This window comes from Momordica charantia (assembly GCF_013281855.1).
Source record: "Momordica charantia cultivar OHB3-1 chromosome 3 unlocalized genomic scaffold, Mcharantia_2.0 BLBB01000003.1, whole genome shotgun sequence".
Taxonomy (NCBI): domain Eukaryota; kingdom Viridiplantae; phylum Streptophyta; class Magnoliopsida; order Cucurbitales; family Cucurbitaceae; genus Momordica; species Momordica charantia.
Genome location: NW_028275161.1, coordinates 5,115,123 through 5,138,109, shown reverse-complemented (window position 1 = coordinate 5,138,109; position 22,987 = coordinate 5,115,123). Strand labels below are relative to the sequence as shown.

The 22,987-nt window shown below is 37.5% G+C and overlaps 1 long non-coding RNA gene across 1 annotated transcript; it reads right to left on the bottom strand.

The window, feature by feature from the left end:
• Window positions 1–656: 656 nt before the first annotated feature.
• Window positions 657–1,217, bottom strand: LOC111018916 (uncharacterized). Its single transcript, XR_002602456.2, has 2 exons — window positions 1,047–1,217; window positions 657–865 (listed from the first exon to the last, which is right to left on the bottom strand). It is a non-coding gene; the product is annotated as an uncharacterized LOC111018916 (long non-coding RNA).
• Between the last annotated feature and the right edge of the window lie 21,770 nt (window positions 1,218–22,987).

The following is a 22,987-nucleotide window of genomic DNA, read 5'->3' as shown; positions in this document are numbered from 1 at the left end:
TTCTCACACTTGGTTAAGAGTTGCATCCGTTCAAGTTTGAAAAGACATTTTGTCCTCCAACAAACTTCATGAATCTAAAAATCCATAGTTATCCACATATCTAATTTATTATGTATTTTTTAAATCCATATATTTGCATTTAAAAGGGTTCATGAATGACTTCGAAGGGGTGCTGACTGTATTTGGACTATTTAGGCCAAGGGTTGTGTCTTTTCAATTAATGTACATTTGCTTTTCAAAGACAACATTTGAAGAATGAAATTTTAGATTGAGTTTAGTCTCTCTCAATCTTTAACCTTTCTTTGTATTCTTGTGTTTGAATACATGTTGTTAAACTTTCAATCTAATTTGATCAATCGGGTTGTGCAGAGTTCGAAATTTTGAATATAGGAACAAGTTCTCCTTTATTCATCATCATTGATCATCTTTTTTAAGCACAAATTTGTTTAAGTTTCTTGGGGCTATGGTTTATCATATTGTTAGTGGGGTTATTATTATTGTTGTTGTGGTCGTTCATCTTGAATAAGAGAGTTCTCAAGCATAATTTAGATAGTTAATTACTTTATCATTAATGATATAGGAATGAGTGATCACAGAGTGCATGTGAAAAGCCTAAAAGAAGAGCAAGCTTAAATCAGCTCAAATGAAGCTTATGCTCAAGGTCAACCCAATCATGATCCAATTATTATGCCACAAGGTCAAATGACAAGAGCTAGAGCTAAAAGACTATAAGAATGATTGAATGATCATTTCCGAGCTAAGGTTCTAACACTTGGTGAAGAGTTGCATCCCTTCAAGCTTGAAAAGACATCTTTTCCTTTAAGAAACTTCATGAATCTCAATAGTCCAAATACAACCACCACCCCTTCAAAAAGTAGGAAAGAATTAAGATTACATAACGTTTAAAATGATGAAAAATATACATACATGCACAGCAGAAGCGAGCAAGGATCGAAATAACAATCTAGATGCATATTACAACCTAGGATTAAACATGCATGATCATACATTATGATGCTTTACATACATTATGATGCTTTACATACCTTTGTAGCTTTTCAAATTTCTTCAATTAGCTCCAATGACGACCATCGAGACGTTTTCCTATCTATTCTCAAACCTTGGAATAGAGTGGTGAGACTCTTTTTAAAGGAGAATTTGAGAGAAATATAGAGCTAAAAGGAGTTATGCAAGCTTTTTGAAAAAACATCAAATGGCCAAAGGTTCCAAAATCTTTTAATGTTTGAACAAAAGCCTTATTAAATAGGCAAATTACATGCAAGTTGCATGTCAAAGTTCACCAAAAACTTACAACACATATTCCACTCATGCATGAAATAGCTAAGTGTCAAATTGCATGTCTAAGTTCACAAAAGCTTACAACACACATTTCACTCATGCATGCATGGTTAAGTGTCAAAAAATGGATTTTTTGAGATTATTTAAATGTTCCACTCAACAAGTTAGTGGAATTTTCCACCAATTTGGTTAAAAACATTATTTTAATCTTCTTAGTCAACCTTTGACTTTCTCTGGTTAAAGTCAACTATTTGACTTTTTCTGAAATCCGACTGTTTGATGAAATTCATGCCTTCGATTATGAATCTGCATTCATAATTTTAATATTTAAATCCTATTTAAATATTTTGACCAAATTTCTCAATTGATATCATATATCAATTTCTTAATCATATCTATTATGATTAACCTAATTTGTACGATTCGAATTATTCCTTCAAATTATTCTTATATGAGCTAACTAGGGGACCTTATGGACCTACAGATCATGAGCTCCAACAATCCGAGATTAACCGGTTAAACTCTTTAACCTAGTTAACCAACATTCGTTAACTACTAGGTCACTCCACTAAAGCCCGTAGCTGCACTCTCCTCACTGTAGATATATTACGTCCATTTGATGTAACCATGATCGGTAAGTCAACCCTTCACAGGTTATTCGTAATTACAGCTGGGTCAAAATACCTATTTACCCCTGTAATTACCTATTGTTCCTTAAGTCCCACTGATCCTCTAATGAACAATGATTTGTAGTCCAACTATCAAATAAAAATAAAAAAAAATCCTCTTCAACTTTTGATGAGTGTGGTGCCAATTGTTCAAGACTTGGATTCAGCCCTTAAGATAACAACCTCTCTACTATGTCAAAATTGGGTACAAGTGAATTCCTTCTTGTACCCTATGTCTCTAGCTATCTACTTGGTCTTACCCCTGAAATTGGAGGCTTATTGAGCCAGCGTTGCTGAGCTGCTCTCACCCATGCATATCCAAGGATAATCCCGAGTAAACAGAAGTTCATAGTTAGCTCAGGATTAAGATCGAGTTACCTAGGCAATCAAAGTCAAGATAGTCAGTTTCAGACAGTAAACGGTGTTATAAAGGAAAAGTGACAATCTCATGGTCCGATCTTATGCAAACTCTTTGAACAGGACACCCCCACTCGCATGTCTTCACATAAACGAATTAGGATCACATCGTTTATACTAACAACAAAGTAGGCCGCAGCCATAGTGTCCCCAGAATAAGGCGCCCAACCTTATTCCTATACTATAGATCATTTAGACCATTAACTCAAACTTGATCCATATTTATATCTCTACATAAAGTTTGAGTCTCATGTAATAGTCTAGGATCGTTAGTTTATTGGATTTAGATTTAGTAAGAACATTTTATTGGATCAATAACTACTTATTCATTATAACCTTCAATAACAACTTTATTGAATGATAAAAGTATATCTGACATTTACAAACTATGAGTTTTTGGACATAAAACCCAACATAAAAATTGTCATGAAAGGGTCGAGGTGCATTTTTTTAGTGAAAAGACGGAGATTTATGGATTTTTGTAATTTTAAATGTCACAAAAAGTAAAAAAAAAAAAAAAAAACACAAGATTCCATGACCTTTAAAAAATATCACAAAAGGGAGAAGGTGCTTTTTGGCAGGAAAAGATGAAGATTTAAAAAATTTTGGGATTCTATGACAATTAAAATAAGCCAAAAATGGCATGGCTTATTTTTTGCGGAAATGTATAGAATATATCTGTTTGTGTTTTTTTGTTAATTTATGAATAAATGTTATGAAAAGGAAATAAAATTTTAGGAATTTTCATTATATTAAAAAAATCGTAAAATGTTCAATGTGTTTTTCGAGTGAAACGACAAATATTTATGTGTCCACATAGATCAGCATTACCCTTATTTATACTATTGATGCATTTAGAAGTGAATTTTTTTTTCGATTGTTTTCTTCTTTAGGTCTTGCACAAACGTAAAGAAGTCAAGAATTATGAAGCAAGATAATTGGTTTATGAACTTATTTGTTTCATCCTCTCAATGGAAACTGTACTATACTATATGTGTAAAAAATATTTTGTATCATAATTTGTTCCTATATTTCTATAAATACTTTAATTTTATTATATACTTTCATAGTTTCGTTATGTTGATCAATAGTAAAATCTTGCTATTATTCTTCTTTCATGACGTTTATTAACTAGGGTGAAAAACTTTTTAAGATATTTTTTAAATGTCATTAAATCCATTTTTCGTGACTTTTTTAAATGTCATTAAATTCTCTTTCCATGACGTTTTTTAAACGTCATGAAATCCTTTTCCATGACGTTTTTTAAACGTCATGAAATCCTTTTCCATGACATTTTTAACCGTCATGAAATCATTTTTCCGTGGGATTTTTTAACCGTCATAAAATTCGGTAAACGTCACAAAAACCTTTCGTGATGAGCGACTATATAATGTTGAACAAAATGTCACGAAATAGTTTCCTGACATTTTTTAAACGTCACTAAAACCCAAATTTTTAATAGTGGTTATTCTTACCGTGAAGAAATAAAAATAATAAAAAATAAAAAATAGTTAAACAAAATCTCCATGAGAGCATATTTGTCAAGATGAGTATTTCATCATTCTACATATTTTTCAACAAGAATTTTTTTTCAACAAATGTTAGTCAAGGTCGACCTTGTCAAGGTAGCTTGACTGGGCGAGCTGGAACATTGCATAAGGGAACAAACACTCTGACACTCAAGTCAGTTTAAGAGTTCGACCTTAGTATTGAGATTGAGCTAGAATGTCATACCTGACTGCAGAGTGAGACCCCCTATTTATAGGTTTTGGAACCTGATAAAGAATCCGACCGGTAGTTGGGCGTGTTGGGCCAAAGGTCGGCCTTTCAAGTGCGCACGACCTCGATAAATAGACTTTGAGTATCTTCCTTTCCATAATTTGGCTAAGTGTTGCACGTCTTTCCTATGGGGACTGAGCATCGAGAGTAGACATGACAGTTTGCTCATTCTCTATCCTTCACGTGACAGTGTCATTTGACGCCTCAAATAAAATCTTAATAAATAAATAAATAAAAACTCTACTTTGAGAGTGTTTGAGGACCTACAAATTGAAAAATGTTTTGTTAGTTTGTGAGGATGTGGGAAATTGAAAATTAATGGAGTGAGCGTAATGGTCCCAAAGTTCAGAGGTTAATTATGCAATGTTTATTTAAATATGTGACAAAAAATAAGATTTATATGATTTATAAATTTATCTCACATTTAAAAACCTTTTACGATAAGAAATTTGCTTTTAGTAATTTTTAACAAAATAATAATCTTAAAAAAGCAAGAGTTGCTTTGGCCGAGTGGTTAAGGCGTGTGCCTGCTGAAACATGGGGTTTCCCTGCCAGAGTTTGAGTCTCTCAAGGGACGTATTTAAACATATTTTTTCAAACAATATTAATAATGTCAAAGAAAAACTTATTTTACTTTTTTCAACTCACCTCGTTCGAAAATATTTCTTTTTTGGCTTTTAGCTTCGAATTTGCTTCTTGTACAAATTATATTGTTTATTCTAAATTTAAGAAACATTGCTTAATTAAAAACGACAATGTTTAAACTGTAAGAGTCACTTTGCTTGAGTGGTTAAGGTGTGTGCCTACCAAGTGCATGATATTTTCTTGCAAGGGTTCAAATCTCTCTGACTGTCATGTTTAAACTTCATTTTTCAAATAAGAATAATGTCAAACAAAAATTATTTTTAATTTTGTTAACTCAACTTGTTTCAAAATATTTCTTAAAATACTTGTGCTACAAATTATATTGTTTAATATATATATTTAACAAACATTGCTTAATTAATTAACCCGTGGAATTTTGGGATCGTTATTTTCATACTCATGAAATTTAAATTTGAATGGTCCTCATGAACTAACAAAAATTTGATGCTGGAATAATCTGTTTAAAAAAATTTAGTGGTTATAATGTGAGTTATTTAATTATGAAGAAAAAGAAATATTAAAATATTTTTAAATCAATTTTTGTAAGTTTACAGGAATCACTGACCCATTTTAAAATTCACGGAGGTGTGAGTAAGTTCTCATAAGTTTGATGATAACTATGCAATTATTTAAATATATAATCCTTCACCAAATGAGATTTATAAAACTCATGTCTAAATTATTAACGAGTGGTTAAGGTGTGTGTTTGTTAAGTACATGGGTTTCCCCGCGAGAGTTCAAATCTCTCATGGAAGGTTTTTAAACTTATTTTTTCAAAAAACAATAATAATAATGTCTTTTTGGGTTGGAAAATCGCTATACCACGTGGAGGATAGGAACATGCCCACGTAGGCGAAGTTTGAGTCACGTCCACCTCGAACCTTCTGAGGTTGAAGACTTAGTCAATTGTTTGCTATATTCTTCTCATGAACAACTTGATCTTCTTCGAGGGCCCACATGCTGAGTTTGATATGTCCGATCTACCTTCCGATACTAGTAACCATCGGTTAGAAGGTCTGTCGGATCCTTAACCTATTAATAGAGGGCTCCATTTCTATATCAGGTATCAACTTTCTCCTCGAACTTACTATTGGGTCCAAGCTGTTTTATTGACTTGAGCGTCGAAGAGTTTGCCCTCTTGTGCAGGTCACCCCCGTGTGCTCCGAGTCAGCAGGCTTTCGTGTTCGACCTTGACTAGATCTTACTTTGATTCTTTTTATGCATAAACATTTAGCGCTCTCTGTGTGAAGGAGCATTTTTAAGTCATTCCTATGGCTAAAAATCAAAGATGGTACAACCACCTGCCTCTGTTGATTCATCGAGCTACCCAAGTGCCGAGTTAACAATAGCGGTCCAAATCCCTAACTTGAGGCAAATGCCAAAAACGTTGAGGATAAGGTCTAGGGGGACCGTAGGGTCAATCAACCTTGTAGATCGGCCCGTAAAGCAAACCCACTACTTTCTCCAGATCATCCACGACAGAGCAAAACCAACAGAGGTCGAGGTGGAACTTCCAAAAAGACAGCATGCAAACCCACCCATGTTGTGGATCCTGAGATCCTAGAAGACCTCCAGAGAGAACTTGATCACATAGCGCCAGGATGTGCATCATGGAGGAATCTTATAATAATTTGTTACGGGCAAACTGTATGGGATCCCGATAGATGAGGACGAGTAACGCTTTGAGAGTGAAACACGAGATCCACCAATCCACCCAAAAAATAATGAGCACTCAGTTGATGACGGAGGTGTTGATTACAGTTGCCAGGAGGGCGACCTGAGAAAAATACTCAAATGAGAAAGCGTAATCTCGATTTATGAGGTGTCGTCGTATCCCATTCTTGTTCGCAGAAGTACTTAAACGAGAAAGCTTAATCTCGATTTACTCCAATTATACTTGAAGGAGTAATCACAAGGGAAGAGTTCGACCTGATGAAGAGTAAATTTGATGCCTAGATCGAGGCTCTAAAGCAGATTTGCGAGAAGAAAGATAGCATGTTCGACGATGGCGAGATGGGCGAATTACCATTCACTTCGAATATCCTTGAAGCGCTGTTTTCGTTCAAGTTTTAGACGTTCACCATGAAACCATATGATGGGTGTAAGGACCCAACAGATTACATGGAAATCTTTTAGGCTCTTATAGACTTTCGCCGCTTCTGATGCCATCAAATACCGAGAATTACAGATTCCTCTGACTGGAAGTGCTTGACTCTAGTACTGAAGGCTGCCATCAAGGTCAATTTCAACGTACAGTCAACTGATGAAAGAATTTATAAGTCAATTCTCTTCTCGGCATTATGATGTCTGAAGGGGATGTAAATCCCGAAGCAGATGTAGTAGAACGTGTAACGCCCCAGGAATTTCACCATTTCCAAACAGGGACCGTTACTAAGACTACCTAAAGTTTTCACATAAACAAGAGAATTGTTTTTACAACAATACTAAGCAATAAAGCTACCACGCTTCTCCCGCGCTACTCTGATTTTCAACACTCACGAGAGCTTGAACAAATTGAACAACACCACTAAAGATTTAAGAGAAACTCACATCCTATACAGATAAACCATTAAATACCGACTTCACATCAACCAAACCCTTCAAGGAAACCTCTACTAACTATAAACCATCCACTCAATGAATATTAACATCTCGAATGACAATGAAGCAGAAACTTGTTCAAGTACGATCAACTTAAACAAATATATTCATAAATATCCTAAGTAGGTTACAATCCCGTAGTTCAAGAAGCTGACACAGTTAATGCTCTAAAAAGAATAATGAATCGGCAACCTTACAACATCCTTTAGACCATAAAACTAAACAAGACCAACCGTTAACAACTCCACTACATGATTAAATAGCCACCACTATCCTAACTAGAAGAAATTAATTGCACGCAGCATAGCCAATGGTCTTTCCGAACAAGCCTCCTCCTCGCCATCACCTTCCTAAGAGATAGCTCGATACCTGCAAACTGGAGGGAAAAAAGGAGGGATGAGTACAACCACAGTACTCAGTGGGCAGTCCTTATCCGAAGGGTCACGCACAAACAACATACTTATCAACGAAACAACGTGTAATGCTTATTAAAGAATCAACATATCATGCTTATCACAACTCTCAAGTTTTGAATAAATAGAAACATATCACAAGAAGCAGTTTATGCAAATGTTTAACTATACATGTACCGTGCATGTCAAACTCATCATGCTCAACCAAATCATGAAACATTCATAGTCATGCTTTTCATCACATTAATGCAATCAAACATAGACACCTTCTATAAAATTCGGGACAACCACAACCCGGAACACATTAACTACCAACCTCTAGTCTCCCTAACATCTCAAGTACTTCTACGCTTATCACAGCTATCCTAGCCTTCCGCAGTTAAGTCCTTCGAGTAGAGTCGGCCGCTGACCATTTATACCCAGAGCCCCGACAGTTCTGCATCGGCCCTCGACCATTTATACCCGAGGCCCCGATGACTTCACCACCTATTGGCCCTTGACCATTTATACCCAAGGCCCCAATAGTCTTCCTTCCAAAGGACTCCTCGTATCGACCCTCGACCATTTGGGTGTGGGTCAACGTCGAACGTCATTGGAAGGCTGGAAAATGTCACCAAATTTGCTGGGCTTCGCGAATTCGGACTGCTCGAGGCTGTCAAGGCCAGAGAACGAACCAAAACTCCTCTGTCTGTCGTGCACCGCCGTGGACAGTCGCTGGATTGAAGAGACCGATGCAATTCCGGGCGTAGCGGGTCGTGGGATGTTGCCGAACAGCAGAGCCACTGCGAATGCAGCACGCTGGAGCCGCCGTCGCTGCTATAGAGCTGCCGGAGTCGCCGTGAAACTGGTGCAGAAGCCGCTGCTGTCGCCGGAGGGCGTCGGGTCTGCTCGTGGAGGGCCGCTCGTCTTGGAGAAACGTCGCTTTTGCTGCCGTCGTCGAAATGCGTCGACAGTGCTGCTGCTGCCGTGACGCGCTGAGTCGTGAGGTTGCCCCCACCGTGGAGTCGCCGGAGAAGTGCGGCGGCTAGTTTGGGGAAGAGGAGGAAGAAGAAATCGGGGGGGGGGGGGGGGGGGGGGGGGGCGGCGGCAACAAGAAACGGGAAAAAGGGAAGAAAGAGATGGCTAGGGTTTACCTTGTTTTCCTTTTGATTTCCTTTGTTTTTTTTTTTTAAACTAAAAGCCCAATTCCCAAATTAATAGAAGGCCCATGGGTTTGAAGAAGCTAAAATTCTACTTTCAAAGAATATAAACTCAACGATCTTCAATTAAAAACAAAAGTAAAACAAATAAATCTAAGGCCCGAAGCAAAAATCCTAAAGAAAACACTCCAGTAATTAAAATAAACTCACAACAACCCAAAATGAAATCCGAGAGGAAAAATTAAATTTCCAAAAGTTTTGATTAAGTTTTAATTAAAATCTCTTTTCAAAATTTTAGGACTTAATTATCTAAATCAAACGAAAATAACTTGAATCGAAATTACCCAAAATTAAAACTCCAAAATAAGAAGTTCCAATAATTTCACTTAACGAGAAAAAAAAGAAGAAATCCAAAGGCACAATTTTAAATCATAAAATAAACGAGTCAGAGAACGCGGGGCGTTACAGACTACCCACCTTAAGAAAACTTTCGTCCTCAAAAGTTGACCGGTCGCACAACTCTAAACACTGGAGCGTTACAGACTACAGACTACCCACCTTAAAAACTTTCGTCCTTGAAAGTTGACTAGTCAAGCAATCATTGGTGTTTGACCAGTATCTTTTATACTCTTTAGTTGCTTCCTTGCAAGAACTTTAATAAGACAACCTTTTGCTCCTTAAGGTTTTGGTTTCTCTAACCTCACACTAAGTAGAAGCGTAGTCACCTATCTAAACTAACTTGCTGTCCAATCAAGTACGCCACTGCGAAGGGATGATCGATCTACGATCATCAATCCTATCTTTGGAGGCCCAAGTGGGGGCCACTCGGGAAGTAAAAGGAAGGAACTAGCCAAATAGGTGAGGCACGACATTAATGCTATGCAAGTTCAGTAGCCAATTTACCCAATTTCCTTTTTCGATACCGACTTGGAACGTGTTCGTTTCCTCAATAATGACGCCTTAGTCATCTCTCCCAAGATTGATTACGTTCAGATCAGACGATTGATGGAGGATCATCCACTAACATTATGCCCCTAACTACCTCCGATGCTTTGGGTTGGACTAGGGCACAACTGAAGAAAAGCCCTACACCTCTAGTTGGATTCACCTGGGAAACTGTCATGCTAGAGGGCTGCTTAGATATCTTTGTGACTGGTCAGGGTGACACCCAAGTCACCAAGATGGGAGTTCGTTGTTGTCGACGACAAGTTTTCCTACAACGCCATCTTTGGTTGGCTAGTGATCCATGCAGTCGAGACCATACCATCAACTGTTAACTAAGCCCTAAAATACTTAACTCCCAATGAGGTCGGCATAGTCCGAGGTGAGCCAAACACTTAAGAGAGTGTTATGCAGCAATACTCTAGGGATCGCCCGTATGTGTCGTGACTGAAGAAGTCGACCTGCCTAAAGATTCTTCCTCAGTAGAGCATGCTGTGCCAGTCGAGGAGCTCGAGCTCATTCCCTTGCTGAGTCCTGAGAAATATATCAGCATAGGCACCAAGTTAGGGGCCACTGACAGAGGAGAGCTCATCAAATTTCTAAGCACCAACTCTGATATCTTCACATGGTTTAATGAGGACATGCCTGGCATCGATCCAAAAGTGATGGTGCACCGATCCAACATCGACCTATCATTCGAACCTGTTAAGCAGAAAAGAAAACCTGTAAGCAAGGAGATAAGTGATGTAATTGTTGAAAAAGTCATCAAACTCTTGAAAGCTGAATATATAAAAGAGATTTTGTATCACGAGTGGCTCTCTAACGCAATACTAGTATAACGGAAAGTGGAAAATGTGCGTGAGTTTCACCAATCTAACAAGGCATGGCTCAAAGATTGCTTCCACCTTTCAAGGATTGACCAGCTCGTAGACACCACTATCGGCCACGAACACCTCACGTTTATAGATGCCTACTCCAGATACAACCAAACAAATATGCATGAACATGATCAAGTTCATACCTCCTTTATAACTAATCAAAGCCTATATTGTTACAAGGTCATGCAATTTGGCCTAAAGAATGCCGGTGCAACTTCTCAAATGATGGTGAATAAAATATTTTACAACCAGATCAGACGAAATATAGAGGTATATGTGGATGAAATGCTAGTTAAGAGCAAACAGTCCAGGTCACACCTGGCTGACCTGACTGAAACATTCAAGGTGTTGTGCAAATACCAAATGAAACTCAACTCTGCTAAGTGTACTTTTGGTGTTTCCTCTGGAAAATTCATTGGCTTTATGGTTAACAACTGAGGAATATAAGGAAACCCAAAAAAGATCCGGGCAGTGCTCAAGATGCAAGCTCCGGAGCACTCATCGACTTCATCCAGGAGCCGCAACGCATCAAGGACGTTGAAGGTGGCTTGCTCATCATTGACGTTCATAGTGATCTCTCCTTTTCAAACATTGAATACTGTGTCTCTAGTTGCTGAAAACGGCCTCCCAAGAATGATCGGCACCTCCAGATCTGCTTTACATAAAAAAATTATGAAATCGGCGGGAAAAAATAAATTTATCGACTTTAACAAGCACATCCTCTATTTTTCCTTCCGGTTTCTTAATGGACCTATCCGCTAGTTGCAAAGAGAAAGTAGTGGGATGAGCTTCCCCTATATTTAACTCTTTAAAGACTAAAAGAGGCATAAGGTTAATGCTTACTCCTAAGTCACAGAATGCTCTTCCTAAGTTCTTACAACCTATTGAGCAAGAGATAGTAAAACTACCTGGGTCCGTACACTTAACAGGCAATGAATTCCCTAAAGCATCACTACTGCACTTTGTTAGAGCTACCGTCTCATATTCTCCTAACTTCTTATGCCTAGAAATGATATCTTTAAAAAACTTGGTGTAGTTAGGCATTTGCTCTAAGACATCGATGAGAGGTATATTTATATGCAACAGTTTTTGAGCTCTTTGCTGATTGTACTGTTGTGGAGGCAACGCAGGTTGTGTGGGAAAACCAGAAGGAGTGTAGTTTTGCTCGTATTATTGAGTAGGTGCTTACGCACTGCTACTTGCTACTCGTTGGTTACTACAAGAAAAGTTAGGATGGTGCCTCCATCAAGGGTTGTAAGTGTTTGAATACGGATTGAAGTTCTGCTGGACATCTTGACCTACATGGAAAATAAATCCTGGATTAGCTGGCAGTTCTCATACAAGTGGTTATCACACAATAAACACATGATATATCTTAAATTTGTAAAACAAGAGAAGGTTCAAGAATCGTTGAAGTGGATTTGGTCTCCTTCATTGTTAGTTGTTTCAACATCTGGTTCATAGGCGCCATTTGGGCCTGCATTGAGAGTACTGTGTCTAACTCAAAGACTTCGGCTGATACTTGCTTCTTTGGCAGTGACGTTCCTATTTCTCCTTGGTCATTTACTTTTGTCATCTTGTTCAAAATGTCAACGATCTCATTAACCGACTTTTCTAACAAAGAGCATTGGCTGCGGTGTTCAAAAACATTCGCGATGAACGATCCAATCCTCTATAAAACTGCTCGATTTGCACAAATGTAGGTAATCCAAGGCTTGAGCATCTTATGAATAACTCCTTGAAGCACTCCCAAGCTTCTTGTACTGCTTTGTTCCCCTTTTTTCGAAAAGACACAATGTCTTCTCGAGGGTTTGCATTCCTGGTCAACGTATGGTACGTTGCCGAAAATTTCTCCTTTAGTTCTACCCACGTGGTGCTAGAATTTGGTTTAGCACGCTTAGCCAAGTCCTTGCACCGTCCCTGAGAAAAAAAGGAAATATATTTTAGTCTTAGTGCATCCTCACAGACACCAGGAAGTTGAAATGCATTAGCTATTTCAATAAAAGATTTGAGATGGGAGTAAGGATCTTCGTTAGTTAAGCCTCCGAATTGGCCTGTCCTCTGTAACATCTGGAACATGGCTGGCTTCAGCTCGAACTGCGCGACTTGGGGTACAGGATTACTTATCCCTAAGTTTTAGTTGTGGAATGGATGAGTGACATAGTTCCGCATGGCTACATCTCGGTTATTAGCTAATAGGATCGGGTTAGGCAATTCTCCTACTTGGTTTGCTGCTCTTTCACCTGCATATCTCTGTTCACAGGTGGATTTTGTAGAGGTGGAGGATCTTGTTGATTTCTATTCATCTTGATGATCTCTTCTTCAACTTCTTTCTCTTTTTTATTTTCTCTTTCGTTTCTCAACCTCTGGTCACGCCTTAACCTTTGAAGGGTTCTTTCAATCTTTGGATCAAAGGTCAACCAACCATAACTTGTGCTCATACACAACTCCCTTAAAGGTGAGATATAAAAATTAAGTCCAATGACAGAGGTATACAACAATCACACATGAAACAATTCACTTGAAATAATATAATTTTATAAAATAAGTCCCTGTCAATGACGCCAAAAACTTGTTGAGACTTTCTCTACCTTTAAAAAGATTAGAGACTCGTGCAAGTGCACATGGTCACAAGTAATACTCAGAAGTAATCCAAGTTCGAATCCTCAGGGACTTGTTGCTTTTCAAAAATCAAGTAATGCCTTGAAATGGTTCAATTATGCAATTGTGATTTAGGAAGAAAAATGTGACGAAATGTCGTTGTTTGGGATTTTATCTATCAATTAATTTAATAAGACTCAACCTCTTTGTTTCTCACCTTTGTTTTGATGTAAAACATGGAAAACACAATTTGTTGGGAAAATGCTCGAGGGGCAATTCTAGCTTTTCTTGGGAATCTCAGTTCTACTGTTTCACTACCGCTTTTGGTGGCGGCAGAGGCTAGGGTAACAATCATATGTCTATGTGTGATTACAATCCTAGAAAATATTTATCCACTCATTTGCTTTAGGGGTTAGATGGCCAATATTTAGGACCGTATTTTATGCGTTTCTGTCTAAGTCACATCCCATATTGGTTTCCTATTATTTTACTTAACTCACCCTTCACAGGGTTATGCTTTAGTGTATAAAAGTGCCTATCATAATTCTTGGCAAATCCCGAGCGTGTTGAAAATCAAATCATTTTGACTAAGGCATTACATAAAGAGGTTGATAACTAATGTAGAATATTTTTAAAGGAAAGAAAATGCATGAATACATAAAGGAAGTATTTTTCATTGAATTTAAATGAATAAACAAGTTGTACAAAGAGTTCTAGCTTGACCATCTTCTCTCTCGAGCGCGAGGGGAGTGTAAACTCGCTAAAGAACGTAAGAAGAACAAAATAAATGAAGAACAAAAGGTAGAACTTGAATTAAAAGCAATACGGTAAGCAAAAGTATTAAAATACAAGGAAATAACAAGTAAAACTTTAATCTAAAGCCTAAGAACAAGTTCTACAACGAAGGAGAAAGTAAATGAAGCTGAAAATGAGCTTTGAAGGGATGATTTGCTGCTGGAGGGATGACTTTCTTATATAGGCCCTTAGAGTTGTTGAGCTTCGCACCTTTTTAGGTAGAAATGAGTTGAGATACATCTAACCACTCTCATTTGACTTATACTCATGGTTATACTTTAATTCAAGCACATAGAAAATGTCCTCATCGCCTTTCATTAATAAAAACACACGTTTTGACTCCAGAATTGCGCCAGGCGGAATTCCTGCAAAATAGAAAGCTGTTATTTTCTTTCAACTTTGACCGCATTTTTCTCATTATTTTCCTAAAGTACCATAGTTTGACTTTTATGCAAAAATGTTCTATGCATGTTCTACTTTAAGAATATGTAATCCTTTTTGGCAAATAATGATGGGAAAGGGGTAAAAAACGTGGTTAAACAAGGCTATCGACACATGTGTCTGTAGTAAAAAGTAAATCCTAACACACTCTCAAACTTAGCAATTTGCTTGTCCTCAAGGAAAAACAACAACAATAAATCTAAAACAATCAACATGCTAGAAATATGAATGAACAACAATCCAAAGATTCTAAGTAAATCATATACGTCTCATAATAGGCTCCACAAGCTAAATGTCCTAACTTTAATCTCAAGCCAACAAACCATAAATCATCCATTGTTTTGAAAGATAAAAATGATTCTAAATCTTCTTCTTTTCTAAAACACAAAACTTCTCAAAACCACGAAATATGCACACTTTCGTTTTGAATCAAAACGTTTTACATCATAAAGAGACATAAACCAGCTACTAGCCTTTAAGGTTTTCCACACACTAACATTAGTTTCAAACCACAGCCACTCATAGAAACTTGTTAGGTAGCAACCCAGCATAAAATGATGTCGACAATGGTTTTCACGAAGTCACCTTAATATGTAGGCTACTACCCTCCAAGATGCTAACGCCACCTATTTAAAGCAAATGAATGTCTATAGTGGGGACTCGCGAAAAAGTAAGTGTGTTTTCTTGCCTTTCATGTTTCTTACCACTCTTATCTTTCTCTCACTTTTATTTTTCTTTTCTTTCCCCCACTCTTGTTTTCTCTCAAGACTCTTTTTGAACTTGATTTTTCTTCTTTTGAACTCTTTTTTATTACTCTTTTTTTGATAAAAAAAATTATTGCATATGACCCTTTTTTGCATAAGACTATTTTATTGCTTGCATTTTCTTTTTGAGTCTTTTTCGAAACATAAAAAGCAGTTTCTTTCTAAAACAAAAGACACACACTATCCCCCCCAAACTTAAGGGAAACAGTGTCCTCACCAGGGAACGAAATTTTGAGAAATGCAAAATTTTGGCACAAAACGGACAAAGACTTCCAACACAATGAAAAAGTTGAGGTTTCAAAACAAAAAGAAGCAGAACACAGTTTTATAACCAAAACCAAAAATAGAAAATGACTTATAGCTTGATCATAAAACTAAGAAATCTAACCTATTCATGCCCTTAGTTATCCCAATCGGCATGATACAAAAACAAATAACAAAGGAAATCTTTTCATTAAAAAGATGAACATTGTTAAGAGTTTAGAAAAGATGCACTGAAAAAGCTAAGGACAAGCTAAAAGCTAGAACAAGGAAGCATGCAAGCTTAAACATTAAACATATGCAAGAGCAATTATACACATTTCTAACAACACAACATCCCAACAACTAACCTAGAACAAAAACTAAGCTAAACAACCTATCATGCAAACTAGAAGAACAAAAAAAAAACAACCTACACAACCTAACATGCAAATTAAACTAAACAACCTATACTAAACAAACTAACATACAAAATCAAGATCCAAATATCAAAGCAAAGAGAGGGAGATACTCCCCTAATCATCATCTGAAGATTCATCGCCGGTGGAATCAGTAGGAAGACGAGAAGAAGATGGTAAGTCGGCTGCAAGCTCATCGGGGAAAGAAGGTGCTTTATCACCGTATAACTTCTTGAGGAACTCACACGTGGTATGTTGAGTAGCCAAGAGAAGCTTGTATTTGTGCCTAAGCTCGTCATATTGCTCTATAGTTACCACTCATCGAGTCTCGAAATCCGCAGGGGTAATGGGAGAGTCTTCCTCTCGAACAATCGAATATCCCTAAACTTGCCTTAGGGATATGACCAGCTTTTTGGGCGTCACCACATCCGCATCATCGACCTCCATTCCCGCATGTAAACATATCTCAGTTATTAGTCCAGGAAAAACAAGGGGACCTACCATTGTCTCTGAACAACTCCGAATCTCATTTCTTATGATTTCTCCAAAATTGAACTTGATGCCACTCATCAAGATGTACACCATCATCGCCCTATTGCACTTGATTGAGGAATTGTGATAAGTGGGGATCAACCGGTTCTTCACCACATATGACCAAACCGTTGTTTGTTCATTGATGTCCTGGGGCTTTAGGGAAAGCTTCCCCGTTGTTGAAACGGTCCAAGTCTTGTATGGTCTACAAATAAGTCTACACGCCTCTTCCACTTGCTCGTCCGATGGATGCACCAAAACTTGATTACCTATTGCATTAAACAGATCCAACAAACCATGATGAGTGTTAATAATGGAAGGCAAGAACTTGACCACTTTACCCCTTACTCTCACTATGTCTCCTCGGTTTGGATTGATGGCAGCATAAAAGTTTTTTACGAAAGCCTTTGATACACACGTAGTTGGGGCAAACAATGTCACCTAACCATTCTCCACAAACCTCCTCCTAACATATTATGGGACGAGCTCTTGTGCTGCATCAAAACCCTTCTCAACTAAGATCTCACGTGTTATGAAGTCGGGCCTTCTCACTTCCAATCACACTCTTTTGACTATTGATGGTGTTTGTTCAGTAGAATTGGGCTCCTCTTTGTTGGCTTCTTCAAGTGGCTCTTCTGCCCCTCTTGACACCCTAGCCCTCTTGGCTTTTTTAGATGGACCAGCCTCGGCTTCTTTTTGGGTAGCCAAGCATGCTACAGCGGCTCGGGATCTCGACCTAGAAATTGCGCCAGCTATAATTTCTGCCAACTATTTATTCTTTCGCGTTTTCTTCACCACTTTGGTGAAACACACCTCCTCCTCTGAGGTCTCTACAGTAGCAACAAATTTGGTGTTAGAAACAATCAAACTTGATAAAGAAGAGGACTTACCTTTTGAAGAAGAAGATGAAGAGGATTCCTTCGTGGCCTTATTAGGGACATCCATAAGTCCGGATGATCCTTCTTGCTCTTGTGCAGGGGGCTCCTCATCATCTTGCTGAGATTTGTGCATCGAAGTTCGTACTCTCACTTCATATTGAGAGATATCGTCATTTTATTCTTCTCCTCATACGCATCTCCATACACTTTTTGGGGTAATTCTCCAAGATCTTCATTTTCTCCCTCAACATCCAATCTTTCTTGTGCTGCCCCACTGTTTCCATTATCCTCCAATGGATCTTCTCCCCTCACTTCATCCAAAGCCACCAAAATTTTGGCAATTTTCGATGTTGTCCTTTCCTGTTCTAAATCATCGAAAACTAGGGGCTTTTTAGTCAAAATAGGATATGGAAAAGATGGAGACAAAATAACTTGTAGAGTGGCCAATGGAGTATCCTACAAAATTGCGCCAGGCACAATTTGGTAGTGAATTTCGACCGTGGTTGAATCTGAATGCTCCAAGGGCTCCGTGTCGTGTTCTGAGTCTCCACTAACCTGTTCTTGACCTTTCCACATTCATAGCAACGGTAGCAGGAAGAGGGTGAGGGATAGATAGTTCTAAAGATTCTGAAACGGGGTTAACTTGAAAAGAATTCAAGCTACGACGCATACTCATACTATTTAATTCAAGTTGAATCTCCCTACTCACACTCCTTGAGTTTTCCATGAATTCTTGCCATTTTATGTTCAGTTCTTCAATCTTAGCACAAATGTCTTCATTCTCTTTATCCCGAATTTCTTTCTTTTTATTTTCAATGTCCACTCTCTCACAAAGTCTAGCAATTTTCTCGTCTAAAGCAATATTATTTTTATCCAAGGTTTGGTTTCTTCGAAGATAGACCTTATGAACTACCCTTAATTTCTTCTCACAGTGATCTTCTTTACTAACCCTCACATCATGTGATTCTACATTGATTTTTTCAGAATTTGCACCACCTATGATAGATTCCTTCTAGGGTTCATTCTTAAAGCTTCCTATAATTTTCTTCTTTGTTCCCTAGGATAAAAAAATAGGTTTTCATGATAAATTTTAGGAGGTTCAAGAGGAATCATACTCTATTTAGTTGGTGGTGGCAACAACACCTTCATCTTCCTCTTCTCCTTATCGCATGGCTTGGAGGAAGAAGAACCTTCCATGGATTCTTTAGCTTGCTTCACGATCAACACACAAAAACTCCTCCATCAAACCCTAAGTGTGGCAAAAAAAAAAAAAAAAAGAAGAGAGGGATGTGAGAAAAATTTGGGATTCTTGAAGATTTCTTGAGAGAAAATTTGAAAACAAGTGGGGGATTTAGGAGGTGGAAATCGCAAATGAGAGTTTTTAAAAACTTAAGGTTTTATGTTTTATGTTTTAAAACATTTTAAAAACATAATAGGGTTTAGTGTTGGACCACTTTTGATTTAAAAATAACCTAAAGCCCATTTGAAATATAACTCAACTAAAGCCAACGAAAATCATGCTAAAAATTCGAAAATCGATTTTTTCTCTTAAATTGCACCTAACGCAATTTTCACGTGGGTCAAATCTTGATCCTGCAAAATTCAAATGCAAAAACAAAAATTTAGATTTGGAATCTACACAAAAAAGCCTTAAACAAAATGTAAAAATTTCGCAAAAAGAAGACAAACAATATTTTGCACAGAAACACGCTCAACACCAACCTAGGGACTGTTTTCACTGTTTTTTCATGGATCTTTCAATAGTATAGAGGTTTTGCCTCTGTCAATATGCTCACAAAAGTATTTCTTGACTCGATGCCTGTTTACCTTAAAAATATTACCTTTCAAATCACTTAAATCCACAGCTCCATGTGGATAAACACGTTCAACTACAAATAGACCCGACCATCTAGACTTAAGTTTACCTAGAAACAAACTTAATCTAGAATTGAACAACAAAACTGAATCTCCAGGTTCCAAGTTCTTATCCATTATTTCCTTATCATGGCATTTATTGGTTTGTTCTTTATACATCTTAGCATTCTCATAAGAAACTGACGAAACTCATCCAACTCATGTAACTGTAGCAAGCTTGCTTCACCTTCAGCAATATAATCAAAATTTAGTTTCTGCGCAGCCCAAAATGCTCTATGTTCTAATTATAACAGAAGATGACATGCTTTACCAAAAACAGAGCGATAAAGGGACATGCCTAATGGGGTTTTATAAGCAGTTCTATAAGGCCACAAAGCATCGTCAAGTTTAATAGCCCAGTTCTTTCTATTCACATTCATAGACTTCTCTAAAATTGAATTTATTGCTCTATTTGATATCTCTACTAATGCATTAGTTTGAGGGTGATAGGCAGTAGTAATCTTATGATGAATGTTATACTCTTTTAACAAATTACTTACTCCTCTATTTAGAAAATGTGTGCCGTCATCACTAATCAAGCATCTAGGTGTACCATATCTAATGAAAATAAGCTTTTGCATGAAGAGAGAAACTACCTTGGCATCATTAGTCGAGGTGGCTAGAGCCTCGACCCATTTCGAAACATAGTCAACAACCAAGAGAATGTAATTCTTACCGAATGAAGGTGGGAATGGACCCATGAAGTTAATGCCCCAAACATCGAACAACTCTACTTCCAATATTGGGGTTAAGGGCATCTCATGTTTCCTTGTCAAGTTACCTGATCTTTGACAGTGTCATAACCTTGAGCAAATATGTGAGCATCTCGAAATAGGGACGACCAAAAGAAACCGCTTTGGGGGACCTTTGCTTTAGTTTTAAGTCCAGCGAAATGTCTACCATATGGTGATTTGTGGCACGCCTTCAGAATCTCCTCATGTTCATGCACAACAACACACTTGTTAAGAATATTGTCAGGTCCCAATTTAAACAAGAAAGGTTCATCCCATCTATGAAACATAACATCGTGTAAGAACTTCTTTATTTGGTGCTTACTCAAATTGTTATAAATTATATTGCTAACCAGATAGTTTTCATAATAAATATACTAAGGAACTTTAGAAATAGCTAACAGATGCTCATCCACAAAATACTCTTTAATCTCACAACTATCATGCTGTAAAGAAAACTCTAGCCTGGACAAATGATCTGCTACTTGGTTTTCTTTTCCTTTTCTATCTTTCATCTCTAGATCAAATTCTTGTAGCAATATTATCCATCTAATTAACCTAGGCTTGGCTTCTTTTTTAGCAAATAAGTATTTTAATGCAGAGTGATATGTAAAAACTAAGGTGCAGAGTGATATGTAAAAACTATCACCTTAGTCCGAATCAAATATGAACGAAACATGTCAAATGCGAAAACAACAGCTAAAAGTTCTTTCTCGGTCATAGTGTAGTTTAACTGATTAATATTCAAGGTCTTACTTGTATAATAAACAAGATGAAGAACATTACATTTTCGATGACCCAACATCGTACCTACAGCAAAATCACTGGCATCACATATAAGTTCACATGGCAAGTTCCAATCTGGTTCAATTATGATAGGTGCAAGCTAAGTGCATCTTTACGTGTATCAAAAGATTTCAAACAATTTTCATGAAAATCAAAGGGTCAATCCACTTCCAACAAATGTTTATAAATTTTTGCAAAATCTTTTATAAAACAATGGTAGAAACCTGCGTTTCCTAAGAAACTTCTAACACCTTTTACAATAGGGGGATGGGTTAATTTGGAAATCAAGTCTATCTTAGCCCTGTCGACCTTAATTCTTTTTCCTGAAATTTTGTGTCCTAGGACTATACCTTCACGTACCATAAAATGGAACTTCTCCAAATTAAGAACAAGGTTAGTCTTTTCACACCTTTTTAAAACATTCTCTAAATTCTCTAAACAAACTTGAAACGACTCACCAAACACTGAAAAATCGCGATAAATATCTCTACCGTGCTTTCTACCATGTCAGAAAAAGTCGCGGTCATGCATATTTGGAAAGTGGTGGGAGCATTACAAAGACCGAACGACATCCTCCATGATGCAAATGTCCCGTAGGGACACGTGAATGTGGTTGTTTCTTGGTCCTTCAGAGCTATTGTAATCTCGCTGTAACCAGAATACCTATTTAGAAAGTAATAACATGCCTTCCCTACAAGAAAATAAAGCATTGGTCAATAAAGGGTAGTGGAAAATGGTCTTTCCGAGTTACCTTATTTAGGCGACGGTAGTCCATACACACTCTCCAACCAATCGCCGTCCTTGTTTGGATCAACTCGTTATCCTCGTTAGTTATTACCGTCATACCGCCCTTCTTGTGAACGCATTGAATCAGACTAACCCAGATGCTATCTGAAATGGGGTAGATCACCCCGGCGTCTAACCATTTTATTATCTCTTTCTTGACTACCTCTTTCATTTTATAGTTGATCTTTCTTTGGCTTTTAATAGAATTAGTGGCTCCTTCTTCTAAGGTGATTTTGTGCATGCAAAAGTTGGGCTAATTCCTCTTAGATAACCCTCTTGTACTTAGATAAAACCTGCAAAATTAAAGATTCATGTTCAGTAGACAAGTACGAAGAAATGATAACCGGCAAAGTATCATTTAAACCCAAATAAGCATATTTTAAATGAAAAGGTAGGGGTTTCTTCTCCAGCTCTGGACGTTCAATGATGGAAGGTTGCAAAGCTTTCAGATCGATTATTATTGGATGCAATAACTCGAAGTGCTCAAATGATGGCAAAATTGCGCTAGGCACAATTTCTGCTTCTTTTTCTGAGGCCTCAAAATCTGCTTCGAATTCTTCCACAATCATTTATTGGAGTTCCTCCAAAGTTACCCCTATTGCAGAGTACTCCTCGACTTCATCCAGGAGCTGCATTGCATCAAGGACGTTGAAGGTAACTTGCTCATCATTGACCTTCATAGTGATCTATCATTTCCAAATGTTGAATACTTTGTCTCCAGTTTCTAAAAACGGTCTCCCAAGAATGATCGTCACCTTAAGATCTGCTTCACAACCCAAAATTATGAAATCAGTGGGAAAAATAAATTTATCGACTTTAACATGCACATCCTCTCTTTTCCCTTCGGATTTCTTAATGGACCTATCCGCTAGTTGCAAAGTGACAGTAGTGGGACGAGTTTCTCATATATTCAACTCTTTAAAGATTGAAAAAGGTTTAAGGTTAATGCTTGCCCCTAAGTCACATAATACTCTCCCTAAGTGAGCAAGGGATAGTAAAACTACCTGGGTCTTTACACTTAATAGGCAATGGATTCCCTAAAGCATCACTACTGCACTTTGTTAGGGCTATCGTCTCATGTTCTCCTAACTTCTTATGCCTAGAAATGATATCTTTCAAACACTTGGTGTAGTTAGGCATTTTTCTAAGGCATCGATGAGAGGTACATTTATATGCAACTGTTTTAGAATCTCAAAGAACTTCTTAAAATGACTATCCTGATTTTGCTTAACTAGACTCTAGGGGAAAGGTGGAGGGATCTTAATATTACCTACCTACGGAGTACTGTAAGGGACTACTTGCTTACATTCGTCGGTCTTC